This window comes from Lepidochelys kempii, chromosome 6, assembly GCF_965140265.1.
Source record: "Lepidochelys kempii isolate rLepKem1 chromosome 6, rLepKem1.hap2, whole genome shotgun sequence".
Classification (NCBI taxonomy): domain Eukaryota; kingdom Metazoa; phylum Chordata; order Testudines; family Cheloniidae; genus Lepidochelys; species Lepidochelys kempii.
Genome location: NC_133261.1, coordinates 53,219,720 through 53,238,554, shown reverse-complemented (window position 1 = coordinate 53,238,554; position 18,835 = coordinate 53,219,720). Strand labels below are relative to the sequence as shown.

The 18,835-nt window shown below is 42.1% G+C and overlaps 1 protein-coding gene across 4 annotated transcripts in view; it reads right to left on the bottom strand.

The window, feature by feature from the left end:
• TRIM44 (tripartite motif containing 44) overlaps nt 1-18,835 on the bottom strand; it is a 105,593-nt gene that overhangs the window by 25,387 nt on the left and 61,371 nt on the right. The window lies entirely within an intron of this gene.

The window sequence follows — 18,835 nt, the reverse complement described above, 5'->3', positions numbered from 1 at the left end:
CATTCACTGCTCTGGGCTTGCAGAGAAAAAAGAGCTTTTTAAAATTTCATCTGCTTTTCTCACTCTACTCCCAGATTTTCCTTTGTTTTTATCATTGAAAGAAACAATATAGAGCTGGCTTTACTGGTTAGAGGGGTACTAGAATCCTTTCCCTGCCAATAGGCATCAAGTACAGTTTTCAAAAGCATCCAAATACCAATGTAACAAATGGCTCCTTCCCCCTCTCCTACTTGTATATTTCAACATATTCCCTTAGGGATCTGGGAATCTTCACATCACAGCGTAGATTACAGATCTTAAGGAAAATAATATGTCATCCACACCAAGTACACTCTTTCAATACTTACACAACTCTCTTACAAGAAATGTTGGCATTTCACAACCAGGGAAAGCACGCATTCATCACTCAGGACTATGTACTTGTCAGGCTACAACGCAGTGGCATTTTTAGCTACCAATGTGTGAAGAAAAGCATCTGCAAAGTTTAATTGTAAAATGTGCATTTTCCCCGCCTCTCAAGCGTCAAACTCAAAACTGTCAAATGGATTTGTAAGGAAGCTTTCCCCAAACCAAACTGACTTCTAAACTGAGCTGAAGCATGACAAGCTTTACCTCAAACTGAAGATGGGGAGGAGTGTCCAAGAGACTGAAAATAGGGATCAAGGATGGAAAGGCCACCACCACCTAAACTTCATTGTTGTTATCTAGGAGAACCAAACATTTAAGCTAGATTAATGTTCACAGTTCCACTAGCTGCACCCTCTCTCCACATATATCTCCAGCACCGATGCCTGCCTCTCAGGACAGTGCATCATTTCACTGTACTGTAGATGTCAAACTAGTTTGAATTCAACCTTGCTCCCTAACAAAATTGACCTGCAAGAGCCAGCTGACAGGCAGTCATTTCATTGCCTCATGAAAGATGGCCCTATTCTGTGCCATTCATGTCCAATTTCTCACAAAAAGTAAAATGTGCTTCTCTAAATTCTGTGTTCAACATTTTGAAATGCTGTATCAGGGAGAACAAAGCCTGGAGGAAGAAAGAATGATTATCGCAAAGAATGCTGATATCTCTATACATGTCCAGCAATTTAAGGGAAGGATATAAGACGTAGCCAATTAGCCAGATACTGGAATTTATGTGGTTTTTGGGAACCTGGTGATTCCCAGCATATAAATGCGACTGAACTGTGTTTCTGAACCTTGCTTCAACAGATAGATTTCCACAGTGGTAGAGGTTAGAGTGTAAGACCTTAGCCTCACAGTGTTAGCCAGAGCCAGGTCAAACACCATTCTTCCCAGAAAGGGGCAAAAGTTGAAGGAATAATTCATAATGGATAATCACAAAGTCCTCATTTTCTGCTCTTAAAACTAAAGGGGTTTTTCTTGAATTTGTTGTTGAATCCTGTTTGCCAAATAATTTGCGAAAATATTATCCGTTCCTCAGGAAAGTTCCCATGCCATATAATAAGAAGAGAGGAGTAGACAGGATGACTCCCATCTCCCAATTAACACAGGGGATCGTGAGCCTTTGACTCACCCTCAGTTATCTCCTTCCCCCATAAAATCCGAACTCTGGATAGCTGTGAAACCTCATGATGTGAGCCACATCAAAAAGACAATATACCACAGAAAGAGGGGTGAGGGAGTGAAAACAAGATTAGCAATTATTACACAAAGCTAGGTGAACTCCTCAAAGATTGCCATCCATCCTAAGCTAGAGAAGCACCTGACTGTCCCTGCACAAATGTCTCCTCAGGACCTCCAACAGATCCACTTATTCAGAAGGGCTGAGATCTTCCACTTGTCAGACGTTCTTTTGTTCATGGCTTATCAAAAGATACGTCCAATATGAAGGTTGTAAGAAATCCAATACAGTTACCATCTCAGGTTAGAATATACTTGCACATTCATTTCACTGGGGAAATAGGGCAAATGCCCTGCTTACTCTAAACCTCACCCCACCTCAGGATCCCAGAGTGCAGTATAAAAAGTGGATCAAATTGCTCTCTCAGATACACCAATAAAATGAGCTCCTGACCTATACTGGTATAACTGAGTACAATTAGGGACTGCTTCATCCAGTCCTGATCTGCAGTCACCTCTGGAAAGAAATATAGCAGCTATTAAACTAGAGACAAAGGTAGATTCCCCCTCTTATCTTTAGGCCTTCTAACCTATTTCAGTTTTCACACTACTGAACCACTTTCAGGAGGTTGATTTGTCTTGCAGACCCCAGCTTTTACCTCACTTAAAAACCACTTGCTTACAAAATCTGACATAATGCAAAAGTGGCACAGCACATTATTACTGAAAAATCACAGAAGAAGTAAAGCTGAACATATGACAGTCTGACCTGCACTAATTACTCAGTTCTCTCCACCTCGCCAAGTACGCACTCAGTGGCTATTTTCCCAGTACTGCACATGCTCACATAAACCCAAGCAGTGCCTCAAAGGTATGTAGCATATTTTGGCTATGTCTTGCTCATTAAATCATTAAGTGTGTGTGAGACTGCATGTATGCCCATGACATCGGGGCTAGGATAAAGAACAACCTCCAGCCCTCTTCCTAATCTCCCAGTAAGTAAAAGAGAATTCACACTGGCACTGCAGCCCCAAGACCCCCATTTCAAGGCATATCTGAAGCATAGGCGGACCTTTGCTGGAATCAGCTCCCCCTACAGAAAGCCCTGGTCCAGGGGGTGTTCTCTGGCAGGCCCATGCTTTGGCAATTTTGCACCCTGCAAGGGGCCATAGGGGTCATTGCTACAGTGCCACGAGTTAGGACAGCTCTCACAGCTGCACTACTCTGCGCTGTACCAGCCCCTTCACCCTTGAATAGAAGAGGTGCTAGCTGCTTCTTCTCTGCCCTTACACAGGGATGAATCGGGCTCATTATCTTGCACTTCTACAAAAGCAAAGGGTTCTTTTTGCAGGTCACAATGAGAGGCAAACCACAAGGTCACTTCTGGCAACAAGCAAGGGTGACAAATTGAACTCACACTAGGGAATCTCTTTCTAGTTTCAGGCAGCCATTAAAACACACTTAAGAAAATCATGAAGGTAGGCTGGGGGAATGATCTAGACACAAATGAAAGACAGTCCTCCACTCTCCCTTTTAATAAAAGAGAGCCTTCTTCCTTGACTCTTCACTAATGAGAGCAATGCTACTCTCAAGAGAGAAAAAAAGACAGGTCATTGAGCCATCTGGAAGGATTTCAGAACTTGAGTACTTTACATCTGGGACCATAAATAAAAATGGATTTTCCATTTCTGGATCATGCAATCAAACTACATGAACAGCTACCGTTGCATGCAAAAACGGAACAATGAATCGGATTTAATAGCCAACTATTTACTTCACATTTTTAATAATGATTGGTCAAGACTGAATTGTGGGTGCAAACATTAGGAGTTAGGTGACTAAATACCAGTGTGTGCCTGCAAGTCATGGAGGAAAAACAACTTTCTACCATCAGTGAACTGAAAATGCAATAAAAATAGGGCCACAATCAATTGCGGGCACACAACTGACCCAGAGTAGCTCAGGCCCACTTCCTGTAACTCAAGTGTCAATACATGGAATTTCTAGTGCAGTTGTCAGCATGGCATACTATAGCAGAGAGCCATTTAGCACAGCTAGTAGGATTCAGCTATACCACTTGAGAGAAAAATACCCACTCCAGAGACAGAGACAGCAACAGTCAAGTTTCTCACCTGGTTGCTTAGAAACATGAGCCTGCTGTTATACTGGCTAAATCCTAATGTTTACTCAAGCAAAAAATTCCTGTTGACTTCAATGGGATTTTTTCCCCAACTACGTACTAAGTAAGGACTTCAGGAATTGCTCTTCAGTTATTCTGCACTTAGATCTTAGCTCTAATTCCCCAAAGCCTTTTGTAATTAATACTGTTCTGTTATCTAAGGCCACGTCTACAGTACAGAGCTTACAGCGGCAGAGAGCTGCTCTGCTGTAAGATCTCAGATGTAGCCGCTCTATGCTGATGGGAGAGCGCTCTCTCAACGACGTAATTAAGCCACCCACAACGATCGGCGGGAGCTATGTTGGCGGCTACATCAGCGTTTCTGTCGGCGTAGCTTATGTTGCTCAAGGGGTGTTTCTTTCACACCCCGGAGAGATGCAAGTTATACCGAAAAAAGTGCTAGTGTAGATCTAGCCTAAGGCTGCAATTTTTAAAGCCGCCTGGGGATTCGAACATTCATTTCCCACTATTTCCATAGGAATTAGGTATCCAAATCCCTTAGACCTAAACATCTTTTCCCACATCCTCTTAACCACAAAATAGCTAGCCTTTCTTAATATACCTAGCTACTGAATGAGGCTCTGGATCACTGGTACTTTTAATTGGAGAAGTGGGGATCCTCCATAGATTGCTTCCTTCCCACCTCTGTTCCAAAGCAGAGACACTGTAAAGAATCAAAACCTTACTTCTGCACAAGTGGGAACAAACTTTTGCTCTTGAAACCTGAAAACAGCCCCAGCCCTAGTCTTGTGTAACAAGCACACTAACTGGCCAGAGAAGATGTCCATTAAGACAATGTGCCAGTTAATAGAATATTTTAAATTAAAAAGGCAAGGGAGGTTAGGTGGTGGTGATGGAAAATACAGCTTGAAATTAAAAGGGACTAACAGATATAAAAATATGAGGACTTTAAGATTACGCAAAGCTCAGATCACATCTCTAGCCACATCTCTGCGTGTTTTGGAGTGGGGGAACACTTCTTTAAAAGTCATGTGACATCTTTAATAGGCTATTCACATCTTTATCATTTGTTTCTAGTCTTGGAGGTTGTCTCTTTCGAGTGATTTCACAGAGCTGCCAGATCTCACTCCAACTTGCTGACGCATCTATCAAACCTAGGCCTGTCTCTGGGAATGAAGCAGTATGCCCCCAGTTCTCTAGCAGTCAGATCTCTTTTTGCTGGCTCAGCTGATTTGAACAAAGCCAGAGCGGCAAGGGAAGCAGAGAAATTACACAGTAGGTAGAACAGGACTGTGCTCTGAATGCAGGGTTTTGGTTCTTGTTTTCTGCACTCCCATAAAAAGCATTACTGATTATGGTTGGCCATACCACATATCATATACTGCTTCAATCGATCATTGGACAGCCCCTGGATCAAACAGCTTTGACTCTATGAAGATTTGGACAACAGGGTGGCATGTAAACAGTTCCTGACAGAATTACCATTACTCTATATTTAGTAACACTGCCTATCTCAGGCATTTCTAATCACTGTAGTGTAGCAGTTCTCCAGCATTCACACAGTGCAGACATCTTACTAGAGAAATTAAGTCAGGAACACATCCCCTGCATTTTATGAACTCCTGGGCTGCTTCTCATTGACAACTATAATTGCTGAAGATTCTACAGCGATTTCTTATATTAAAACACTCTAGGGAAACATTTAATGTATATTTAACCTCTTTTAATGCAGTTTAGCACCTGGAAACAAGGAGGGGCCAGAACCATGTAACCAGCCAGCTTTCCGCAGGCCTGCAAAGCACAGGTGAAGAACATCTTCCATTGCATCTAGGCATCACTGGTAATGCCAATAATAACCACTACAGGCTCATGTGCCCATGTTCCCTTTTACTATTAGGATTGAGTGAAACTCAGAGGTTTCCATTCGTGACAACCTTCTTTCCCATTCCAAAAAGAAAAGGAGTACTTGTGGCACCTTAGTCTCTACCACAAGGTGCCACAAGTACTCCTTTTCTTTTTGCGAATACAGACTAACACGGCTGTTACTCTGTTTCCCATTCCAATTTACTTTGGGTTTGCATCCCCCTGAGTGTTGCTTTGAGTTGAATCTTCAGATAGTTCATAGAATCATAGAATATCAGGGTTGGAAGGGACCCCAGAAGGTCATCTAGTCCAACCCCCTGCTCAAAGCAGGACCAATTCCCAGTTAAATCATCCCAGCCAGGGCTTTGTCAAGCCTGACCTTAAAAACCTCTAAGGAAGGAGATTCTACCACCTCCCTAGGTAACGCATTCCAGTGTTTCACCACCCTCTTAGTGAAAAAGTTTTTCCTAATATCCAATCTAAACCTCCCCCACTGCAACTTGAGACCATTACTCCTCGTTCTGTCATCTGCTACCATTGAGAACAGTCTAGAGCCATCCTCTTTGGAACCCCCTTTCAGGTAGTTGAAAGCAGCTATCAAATCCCCCCTCATTCTTCTCTTCTGCAGGCTAAACAATCCCAGCTCCCTCAGCCTCTCCTCATAACTCATGTGTTCCAGTCCCCTAATCATTTTTGTTGCCCTTCGCTGGACTCTCTCCAATTTATCCACATCCTTCTTGAAGTGTGGGGCCCAAAACTGGACACAGTACTCCAGATGAGGCCTCACCAATGTCGAATAGAGGGGAATAGTTCCAAAAATTCAGGGCAAAACTCCTTATATGTTGTCTGGTTTGGGGCTGAAATCAACTTCTTTAATAAAATCAACAAGTTTCACACTGCCACTATAAATTGGCACAGATTCTCCTGAAACTCAGCCTACACTGGTTTGACGGGCTGCTGATCACCTGTGAACCCACCACTGAACCAGGTCTGAATTTCAGAACAGGCAGGAAATCAAAAGCCTCATGCCATGACATGAATGGAGTTGGAGGTGTGTGGCACTTTGCAGAATCAGGCCCCTGATTTCAAATCAGTGGGGTATGAGGACCTAGCACCTTGCGGGATCATGTCCGAGAATCCTACCACTTTACAGAACAGATATTGGTTGGGGGTTTTGAGTTTCATGTGGAAAAAAGACTAACCCTTTCCCCTCATTTCTAATAAACTACAGATAAATGTGCCTGGAAATCATGGTCCTCACACTTAGCTACAGCTGGAGCTGTGTGGAAGTCAGCAGAGATTAATTTGGTCAGAAGCATTAAAGCAACACACACATACTTCTGATGAAGTGGGCCTAGCTACTGAATGCTTCCACTCATTGCTACAGCCATGAAACAGCAGGTGTTAGTTGTTAAAAGTCTCCAGCTGAAAAACAACCAAGAACAATGGCTCTAAGAGGAGCCCTTTCCCTTCATTTAAGATTTAACCAATGCTCTGCCTACTGTTCACAATTCAGAGTTCTCTCTCGTATGTTCACACGAACACACAAGTCAGATTTTCCCTTGTGTATAAGAGGGTCCAAAGATTACACTACATTAAAGTGAGTAGAACTCATGGGACATGGGCCTTTATTAGATGAAATGCTCTGGATTATGCATTGCAAGACGTGAGAGTGTTCCAAGGATTGCTGAGAGGACCCAATTCAGTATTTTCTACTCTTGGGTTTTGGGCCCAACCCTTCGCTTTACAGCCTTCCTGGCCCTCTATCTCCCAAGCATCTCCAAAAATTGAACCAACTGCTTCTAGATTTAAATGTTCTGTTCTATCTCCTGATTTAATGCTTAGGACACTAGTTAGAGCCCAACAGTGGGATCAGGTGAAGTACCAGACATTTTGTTTGTGCTTGTATCCCATATATATTTAACTTATGACGTTGGGGACAATAACTTCTTAACGGATGCAACCCCAAGAAATACATCGCTCCAGAATGCAATACAAGCGTATCATGCCTGGAAGTCGTGCCCAATTGGTGGGGATGTGGGGAAGCTGTATCTAGGATTCCTGTTTTCAGGTCTGCATATGGAGCTATACAATGAGAGACTAGAGGAGAGAGAGAAGGGCTAGATGGACTGAGCACAGGGCTGAGGGCCAGGAGCTTCCAAATTCTAATCCCAGCTATTACTGACTCAGTCTATCACTCAGTCTCTCTCTGTGCTTCGGTTTCTCTACCTTTAAAATGGGGATAATATCAAACTCTCAGTTGGAGATATAGGTAATCCAGAGGTCCAATCCTGTGCAGAACATTTCCTGGCTGGTTTCTAGTGCTGTCGACTCCTGCTGAAATCACTGGGACTTCCCAGCTGATGCTTAACACTCAGAAGATTGGGCTTAAAAGGGTCAAGAAATATTTAGTGCTTCTACACATGCACCCAGCCCTACAAGCTTTTGTTCTTTAATGGGACTCATCCAGTGCAGCTCAGCTCCCACATTAAGAATGTTACAAAGAGCCCAAATGCCTCATCTCAGCATTCTGTGTCCTTTGTTCTTGGGCCTACATGAGTGCTTAGCTTCGCTGGTCCCCTGTTCTGCTCTCCTCTGTTTCCCTTCCTCCACACACTACATTTCATACCAGCATTTATAGGTCTATACTTTTTGAACTCCAAACATCTGCCACCAAATTATTTCTCTCTCTTGGTTCATTGAGCAGAGATTCTGCATCACTGAACTAGAGAGTTTATCCACTGACAACAGGCTTGTCATCTCAGTGCCAGCCTCTCTCAGCTAAAGCCTGCACATGTGAGGGGAAAGACACACAGCATTCAGCAAAGGAGCCAGGAATGCTTCTTATGATAAATTAAGAGGATTTCCCTCCTCTTCACCTGAACTGAAAAACTTAAGACAGATATTTGATATAGTACATGGCCCATTAAACTGAGCCAACTGCTAAATCACAGCGGAACACCTATAGCACGAACACTGATGTGCAAGTTGCACATGCAACAAATTGGATAGGGTATACGCTGTCACAAGGAATAATCAATCAATCAATCTAGAATGTCTGGTCACTCATTTTGAGCCAGGTGGAAGCTTTCTGACTAAGCGGTATACAAACCTGACATCCAAACACACTTAACCCTTGCTCTCTTGGTAGAGTAATGGACATGCAGGTAATGCTTTTAAGTGTCCATTTACCAACACAAATTACAGCTAAACAATCCAAAGTGCCGGTGACATCCACATAAATGCAAAATAAATTTATTATGATGAGCGCTATTACAATGAACAGCAAATGCATTCAAAATGGCAGGACATTTAAAAAGCAATGTGTTGCTGGAGTTCATATCAATAAAAGTGATAGAGGACATGGGTGTAACACATAAATTAAAGGGAGAATTGCATAATGGCGAACTGCCATTTCAAAGGCTCTAAGGAGATACAAGTGCACATGCTCTTAACACTTTCCTGTAAAAGGATTGCTGCTGTTCCCTAATACTGGTCTTTTTCCATCTCTATCTGAGCTGATTTGGTCTTCTAGAGAGCCTCTTCTCTGGCCACTGCAGGTTATCGACTACAGTACATTTACTAGTACATAGTATATTTACTACAGTACATTTACTAGTGCTTTAGCCCAGCGCTTCTCAACCAGTGGTACACGTACCCCTGGGGATAATCAGAGCTCTTCCAAGAGATACATGAACTCATCTAGATGTTTGCCTAGTTTTACAACAGGCTACAGAAAAAGCACTAGCGAAGTCAGTACAAACTAAAATTTCGTTCAGTCAATGACTTGTTTATACTGCTCTACATACTATACACTGAAATGGAAGTATAATATTTATATTCCAATTGATTTATTTTATATTTATATGGTTACAAATAAGAAAGTAAGCTTTTTTTCCCCAGTAATAGTGTGCTGTGACTTTTGTAAAAAAAGGTAGTTTGTAAGTGAGGTGAAACTTGGGGGTACACAAGACAAATCAGACTCCTGAAAGGGGTATAATAGATTGGAAAGGTCGAGTGTCACTGCTTTAGCCAACTTAGTTTCAGGTTCCTGAAGAGGACCTTTTACAACTTCCCTTAGGGAACTACTCCACAGTCTGTCAAAACTGCTGGGTAGAAAAAAATATATATCCTGATATTCAGCCTAAATTTACCTTCTTAATTTGTTCAAAAACCAGGACAAAAATTGGGTCTTGTACAAACCATTTACATCTCAATTCCAGTGTTGCACTAGATTAGTAAACAGAAAGTCAAGATATTTATCGGAGGTAGGCGAGCGGCACCGGAGTGAGGCCTTGGCTGAAATGTAGCTCAGAGAGCATGCAAACCTAACCCTAAACTTCCCTCGATGGGCATCTCTTCAGTTGAGCACTGATGTACATCAGCAAGGCACAGAGGGTGTGAAACTTGCACTACTGCACCTTTGATTTTCACCAGCACTAAAGTTACTTTAAAATCAAAATAAAAACCTGAAAGTGAGCAATTGCTATGGCTTCCCCCGGCAGAAATGTGAGAGATGTATGGCTTTGAGAATCTGTGTGTTTATTTCACATACCATTTGGGTGTCCCAGAGGCAGACCCCACTATCTTAGGCTATTCACCAAGAAATGGCAAAATGAAAAGCCCAAAACATTCAGTTTTTGTCTGTAATGAAGAAAGAAATGAGCACTGTCCAGAATCACCATCTTTGGTTCTGTGTCAGCTGCCTGCCCCCCAGCTCCCTCCCATGCTGTGGGCAGAAACAAGTTTGTCAGCCATCCAGCCCACAGAGTGGAATGCAGACAAATATTTTAATCACAATTTCTTCAGCAACATGCAATTTTGTCCAAATCATTCTGCCAGAAAATGTTTTGTTCAAGTTTATGCACTTCCCTCCCTCCCTTGAATCAAAGATACAAGAAAACACAAAGACCCCCCCACTCCTACACAACAAATGGCTATGCACTCCCAGTCTAAGCAGGGAAATACAGCCCACTGACAGAACATTCAACCACTGAAGTAAATGGATGCAATGCCACTGGAATCAGTGGGGTTTCAGTGCTTACAAACTCTAGCATTGATTTTAGTCCATTGATTTTTTACCACAAGGAACATGCAGTCACCCTTTCTGTGAATCTCCTCAAGTTTGCAAGAGAGCAAGATCCACAATAAGGTTTAGGAGGCTTGCTGGACCTCATTTTTGTGGCTTTAGGTAGAAAACTTCTGGTTTTAACACTGACAAAAATCTCACTAGTGTTATCTACTTACATTTTAAGATCTTGCTCTGCATAGAAAAAGCTAGAAAGACTTTTTTGTTTTTTAAATGAAAGCTTAGCTTATAACACTGGCAATTTTATTTGAAAATTTAACTAAATAATTTGGTCCTAGGCACTAGGGGAAATTTTCAAGAGCTTCTAAGGACTTGTCTACACCAACATTTAGTTGTGGCAAGCTGGGGGTGTGAATCTACCTTGCATTAGGCTGCCAGGGACTAACTTTCCATGTGGACCATACTGACACAGACCAACAGTTAACACGCTTTGATCTAGTCTGCTTTGAAATGGAACTACGTCAACATAAACTAACAAACTGTTAATGTGCACCAACAGGGTCCACAGGGATGGCTAGTCCACGGGAGGCTACTGAGAGGTAGAGTCATATCCCAGTTTGCCACAAACTAAATATTTATGTATAGGGTGACCAGATGTCCTGATTTTATAGGGACAGTCCTGATATTTGGGACTTTTTTTTAATATGGGCTCCTATTACCCCCTACCCAGCCTGATTTTTCACACTTGGTCACCCTATTTATATATAAAAGCTCTAAGTGATTAAGGCCCAACTTTTTAATGGTATTTAGGCACTGCTCCACTCAGAGTTGCAACACCCAGCTAACTTAAGTTCCTCAGAGCTGAAGTCACTTTTGAAAATGAACTTAGGCTCTTAAGTCACTTAGGTGTGCCTGAAATTTTTACTTTCAATCTCAGTGAAGAGCCATTGCGTAAGATCCCTCTCTTTCCAAAGGTTTGCTATTGCTGCAGAGAACTAACGCGTATAAGAAGACATATTGAACAGCTCGTCTTTCAGGGTCACAAGCATGTTCTGCCCGATTCACTTCAAAACATTTTTGTAGAAAAATTTCACTACTGATTTTGAAACCAATACATCTGTGGATTTTAGAGAGGGAACCAAAAATCTTACCGTGGAAACTCAGTTGTAACCTTCAGAGGGACCACTGTTGCTTAATATTGCCAACAATTGCTATTGTAGAATTTATCCAAACCAAGGTGTTGACGTTTTTTGGAAGCCAGCAGGCAAGCAAGGATCAGCTCAGAACAACTCAGCCTATCTCACACTTTTAATACCTCCTCATGCCCAGCTCCCTGCTAGTATCCCAATGGATTAGGAGAATCTGAAACTAATTGACCTTCAGCTCAGCCTGGACACAGAGGGGTAACCTCAGTCTCACTAAGAAATGCCATAGGATTCCAACTCAGCCTATATTGCAGAATTCTAGCTTTGGAACTCTCAACGTCCGTGCATCAGCTTTTGGAGGCCGAGACAGAATTCTAAGAAGCTGCGGCATCTTTGAGAGATACATTTCTCTTTTCCTTCAAAAGCACTCTCTTTCCTAGCACCATCCTCATTACTCAGGGAAAATGGAGTGAATTAACAGCAGCCAACAGAATAGAAGCACAAAGTGCCTGGGCTGTACCACAGGCAAACTGGAGGGCTGGATATAGCAGTAAAGCCTTTTATGCTTTTGGGCCAAGTAGGCATCCTATAGCAAGCATCCTTCAGTCCTGAGAGATCATGAGTACATGCCCCTGAGAGGTAAAGAATTTACTCAATTGGTTTTATGGCTGCCGCAGCTGCGCCTGAAGAGACCCACTTGAGAGAGATAATCTCTGCTGCATTCCTGAGCAGGTTGGGCCAAACTGCTAAAGAAAATATATTCAAAAGCAAAGACCGACACACCAAAATAAATCAGGGCTGGGAGTTTTGCTATGGACTTCAGTTGGATGCAAAGTTAGGTTGGCAAAGAGTGCTTTAAAAAATCCCACCCTCAAAATGAAGGTCCCTCTTACGGTCTTATGGCACATTCATCACCATGATAAACAAGTACCTATTTACCCTACATTTCCCCTTATGGTCCATCTAATTTTAAAGAGAAAGCAAAGAAATGAAACATTCTTGGCCAAGCTACAGCCATCCAAATGGCTGCCTCATTTCATACCCTTACGATGCCATTTGTCACGACAGTGATCCCCTTATTTCGTCACATATGAATAGACAGTAAAACCCCATTATTACTTTTGTTTAGCAATGACCACAAGTGACCGGCAACATACAAGACTCAAAAAGACAGACAGCCACCTCCTAAAAAGGACCAAAATGGAGAGGGCAAGAGACACTGTGAAAGCCGAAAGAGGGCGTACCTTTAAGGAGGAGACGGGAGCTGAGGTGCTTGGGCCCAATCAATCCATGGCCTAACTACAGGCAGGGGGAAATTAGTGCTAGCTCTGTTGGTGGACTTCTTTAAAGTATTCACCTTTCCCTTAGGAATTAGGCCCAGTCCACCAAGCTACCTCAGATGCTACCACACAGCTATCATCTGGTAACAACTTTTTATCACTATCAGTCTAGTTGGATCTGATCAGGCTGGATTGGAACAGCTGACTGAGAAGAACAGCTGCTTAATTAAGTCTTCAGATCAAGACTGGGAGGCTTTCTGGAAGAGGTGCTTTAATCAAACCAGTTACTGGGCTCAGTACAGGAGTAACTGAAATGCTATAGCCTGTATTACACAGGAGGGCAGACTAGATGATCCAGTGGTCCCTTCTGACCTTTAATCTATGTATTGCCCATTGTCAAACCCATGCATTTCCCCCAATTAATTTTTTTCTTACTGCAATCCCACATGGCCACTACACACTTTTTACTTTAAGGCAATTTTGCCCTACACACACAAGCAGAGTTAGCTGGTAATAATATTGAAATCATATGTTACAGCATATAAAGTGCTCCACCATTTATTGAAAAGCTGGAGTAATGTTTACATCATTCAAACTAAAGAGAATTGTTCAATTTTTTTGGTTACTTACTAAAGTGGAACTTTATCTCTGCAAACACAGAGTCCCACTTGGCTTATCTATTTGGAAAATGCTATTGTGTTGTTACCTACTGTTTGGCACTGAAGAGAAAGTAGAGATTTTTTTAAAAGTTATACATATAAATAATGGAGAGAGAGCAGAAACTGAGCAGGTATGAAATCTGAGATTTGGGCTAGTGAGTACTGAAAAATGACCCTGGCTACACATGCCCTTTTGAATTCAGCTAGGATTTCCTAGCCATCAGTCTTCCATTCTCAGTTGTGTTAGCAAAGAAATGACTCATGGACACATCATCATTGGAATTTCCAACCCTGAATCCTGGCAAAAAGAAAAAAAGTGAGCATAATGCATTTGGGGACAAAAATGGATTCTCTATAATCTTCCCTTCACAATGGTTTAAATTTCCTGTTTCTAGCTCTGCAGAGACATGATATTACATATAAAATATCACAGCTTTTCAAGTTTGTTCAGTACAGAAGAACTCTCATACCCAGAGCTGAATCTTACTGACCTTGGGCCTTGAATAAGGGGATGTTTGGGGGAAAAGAGGATCTCTCAGGCAAGCAACCTCAATATTGATGCAATATTGATGTTAAGAGATACCTACAACTCTGTTTGTATCCATGATGCCTGAAGAATATAACACAAGCCTATGGTTTTGGTTATTTATTTTATTATTTAAAGAAATTCCAAGAGGTTTCTGCTTTCTGTCACCAGGGCCAAGCCAAATATCAGGCAAGATAACACCTCTGGCCACAAAACCATGTTTGTTATACTCAAGTGTGTTAACACAAGCTCTAAAAATGCAGCTTTCATAACTTTTATTTTGTTTTATGTTTCTATTTTCTTTTATGCTAGGTTTTGAAAATGGACATAAGCATTGTTTGTTGTGCTTTGTGTAGCATGTTTAAGGGACGTCTTTAGTTGCAAACTGTAAATATTCTACAAATGGCAAGTCGTAAATGAAAGGACCATTTTGGTCAAAAAGGCAAACAAATGACATGATTGTGTTCTCAGAGAAGAGACTAGTCTGGTATAGCTATGCATTTCAAGAAAACAAACAATCTTTGTAAGATATTTATTTTTAGAAAGCATTCTGATTTCAAAAGAATATAAGAATGCTCTGTTTTAGAACAAAGAGGAATGTACAGATGTGCTGTCAGAGTAAAGACTAAGTCATAAAAGGAGGCTGTCTTTCTCCCCTCCTTCTTTCACAGAGAAAAAAAACTCCCCAGTTATAAAACTCCTAATGAAAGTAATTTCTTTTATAGGTACTCTAAACCTTCAAATGGTAAGAAAAACATTGATGGTTGGAAAATGTTTTACAGAAGATATTAGTAGCTTCCAGTTTATGTTTCCTCTCAATGGTGCAAACCTGGTTATTTAAATGTTTGCGAGGACAAGCCTCTTTTGAGATGTATATCTGCAAATATTTTATCTAAATGCAAAAGTTTCTGATGTAAAAACTTCCTTATATCGGTGAAATAAATACAGTAAAAGCTTTGTTATATGGCATATTAGGGAGAGGTATTTCCAGTAGGGATAAGGAGGTTTTAGTACCGTTATACAAGGCACTGGTGAGACCTCATCTGGTTTATTGTGTGCAGTTCTGGTCTTCCATGTTTAAGAAGGATGAATTCAAACTGGAACAGGTACAGAGAAGAGCTACTAGGATGATCCGAGGAATGGAAAACTTGTCTTGTGAAAGGAGACTCAAGGAGCTTGGCTTGTTTAGCCTAACTAAAAGAAGGTTGAGGGGAGATATGATTGCTCTCTATAAATATATCAGAGGGATAAATACTGGAGAGGGAGAGGAATTATTTAAGCTCAATACCAATGTGGACACAAGAACAAATGGATATAAACTGGCCATCAGGAAGTTCAGACTTTAAATTAGACGAAGGTTTCTAACCATCAAGTGAAGTTTTGGAATAGCCTTCCAAGGGAAGCAGTGGGGGCAAAAGATCTATCTAGCTTTAAGATTTAACTTGATAAGTTTATGGAGGAGATGGTATGATGGGATAACATGATTTTGGTAATTAAGTGATCTTTAAATATTCACGGTAAATAGCCCTAATGGCCTGTGATGGGATGTTAGATGGGGTGGGATCGGAGTTACCCAGGAAAGAATTTTCTGTAGTATCTGGCTGGTGAATCTTGCCCATATGCTCAGGGTTTAGATGATCACCATATTTGGGGTCAGGAAGGAATTTTCCTCCAGGGCAGATTGGAAAGGCCCTGGAGGTTTTTCGCCTTCCTCTGTAGCATGAGGCATGGGTCACCTGCTGGAGGATTCTCTGCTCCTTGAAGTCTTTAAACCATGATTTGAGGACTTCAATAGCTCAGACATAGGTGAGGTTTTTCGCAGGAGTGGGTGGGTGAGATTCTGTGGCCTGCGTTGTGCAGGAGGTCAGACTAGGTGATCATAATGGTTCCTTCTGACCTTAGTATCTACGAATCTATGAAATGGGGGGTGCCAGTTAGTCAAAAATTCCAGTTAACTAAGAGTTATACTTATTAATGGAGGGAAGGAGTTTGGGTGTGGGAGGGGGCTCATGGCTGGGGCACAGGACAGGGTGCAGGACATGGGCTTTGGGGTGGGAGGGGGCTGGAGTTTAGGTGGGGTAGGGGGCTCAGGGCTGGGGGTTGGGATGCGGGGTGCCGGATCTGAGTGGCACGCACCTCAGGCAGCTCCCTACAAGTGGTGACATGTCCCTGCTGCTCCTAGGTGGAGGTACAGCTAGGCAGCTCTGTGCGCTGCCTCCGCGCACAGGCAGCGCCCCCGCAGCTGCCATTGGCCTCGGTTCCCGGCCAATGGGAGCTGCGGAGCCAGGGCTTGGGGCGGGGAACGGGCAGCGCACAGAGCCCCGGTGGCCATTCCTCTGCCTAGGAGCAGCAGGGACATGTCACTGCTTCCGGGGAGCCACACTGAGCCAGACAACCCTATTGAAAATTTGTATTGGGAGATATCAGAAATGCTGGTTTCTATAGCTTTACGGTTGGTAAAGTGCCAGATAACACAACTTTTACTGTAGTGGGATTTAATTCAAATAAGATTCTTAATATGCATTCATTTATCTGTCTTAAAACTGTTCCTTGAACTGCTTCTTTTGAGGAACTGATTTCAATATATACTTTATTTGGTTTCATAGGACTTAGTTAATACTCCCTTTAGCCATTTATAAACTGTTTTGTTCAGTTTGATGGATTACCTAGACTCACCTGCCCTTAATCAAAATTCCTTTGTCCATCTACAAACTGTTTTGGTTATGACACATTAAGAAAGGGCTCACTACCAACTTTTGTCTTAACTTAACAATAGAAGAGTGCCCACCAACAGTGAGCCCACTCTTAGAGGCATAATCTGTCCACAGAGAGATATATAGAAGAGACTGCAACTGAAGTAACCATTGTTTATTATTTGAGTTCTGCTTGTTCCAGTTTGTATAATAAATAAATACATACATACAGTACTTGCTTTGTCCATTATGCCAGCAAGCGAGAGAGACTGACTCTATAGCCTGGGCGATGGGGCACCTAAGTTCAAGTCCTTGCTCCAGTGAATTTTTAATTATTTATAAACATTAATAATGTATAATGCGACGTGGCAAAGTCAGATGGCTATAGAAAAGTAGTGGGAGATAGATATATTAGCTCCAGGCTAAACAAATCCCTGGTACCAGGATAAGTGAAATGGAAGCTGCTCCAGGTCAATTAAGACACCTGGGGCCAATTAAGAACTTTTCAGAAGGCAGGGAGAATGCTAGGTTGATTGGGACACCTGAAGCCAATCAGGGGCTGGCTGAAACTAGTTCAAAGCCTCCCAGTTAGTCAGGTGGGTGTGCATGTCAAGAGCTGTGGGAGGAAGTTGTGCTGTTGGAGAGGCTGAGCAGTACACACCATATCAGGCACAAGGAAGGAGGCCCTGAGGTAACAGTGAAGTGGAGCTTGAGGAAGTGAGGGCTACTGTGGGGGAAGTAGCCCAGGGAATTGTACATGTCATGCTTCTAAAAGGTCAGCTACCATAGCTGATACTATTAGGGTCCCTGGGCTGGAGCCCAGAGTAGAGGGTGGGCCCGGGCTCCCTCCCCCACCTTTGCCCCCTGATTAATCACCGAGACTGGGAGACAACAGAGACTGTGCAAGGAAGGATAACTTCTCCTCACCTCCCTCACTGTCTTATGATGAAAATGGCTCAGAGAGAGAAGGGTTATGTGGAAGGTCATAGTGAGTCTGAGGCTAGTGAAATCTGCCAGAAAACATGGGACCCACAGAGGCAAGGACAGAGCTTTGTCACAATAATTATATATAATATTTATAAAAATATACAGCTTCAATAGGAGAGATTGAGAGAAAGCCATCCAAGAAAGAACAGCAGCCTATAGCCCAGTGGTTAGGGCACTTACCTGGAAAGGGGGAGACCCAAGTACAAAGACCTTCTCCATATCAGGCAGGAGGATTGAACCCCAGCCTCTCACCTCCTGGGTGAGCACCTTAATCCACTGGGTTGGAAGTTATAAGGAGGGCACCACTTCTCCCGTTTTGTGAATCTATCCCTGGAAATGCCTGGAAACAAGATGTTTTGTTCAACCTGAAACAAGCTTTTTCAGTTTGCCAAAAATTCCCCAAAATTCCTGATTTGGTTCAACCCAAACCAATTATCCCTCCATTTTTCAGAACTGCCAGCAAACTGGAAAAAAAGAAATCAGTTATTCACCCAACTCTACTCACGAAACCCATTAACGCTAGGTACTAATTATTTCATAAGCAAATTGCTTCCAAACATAGCTTGGAATGGCTCCTCATTATCACAGCTTCAAATGACCCTCCATCCTACATAAATCTAATGCTCTGTATTTTCACTTCTATTGTTGCAAATTATTCAAAGCACAAATATTATATCATGAAACTGAGACAATAAGCAATGTTATTTATGCTAAAGCAGCTAATCTCACATTGATGGAAATTGATGCCGCTTTTTAAGCTAAGGATTTTATCATGCCTCCTACCACCATGGTATCTGAGCACCTTCTGTGTAAAAATCAATAGCATTAGCATAGTCCCTCGTGGATTTCACAAAGTCCGTGGAACAATCTTCCATTCTCAAGTTAAAACTGCTTGAAGTAGTTTTTAAATAAATAAATAATTTTTT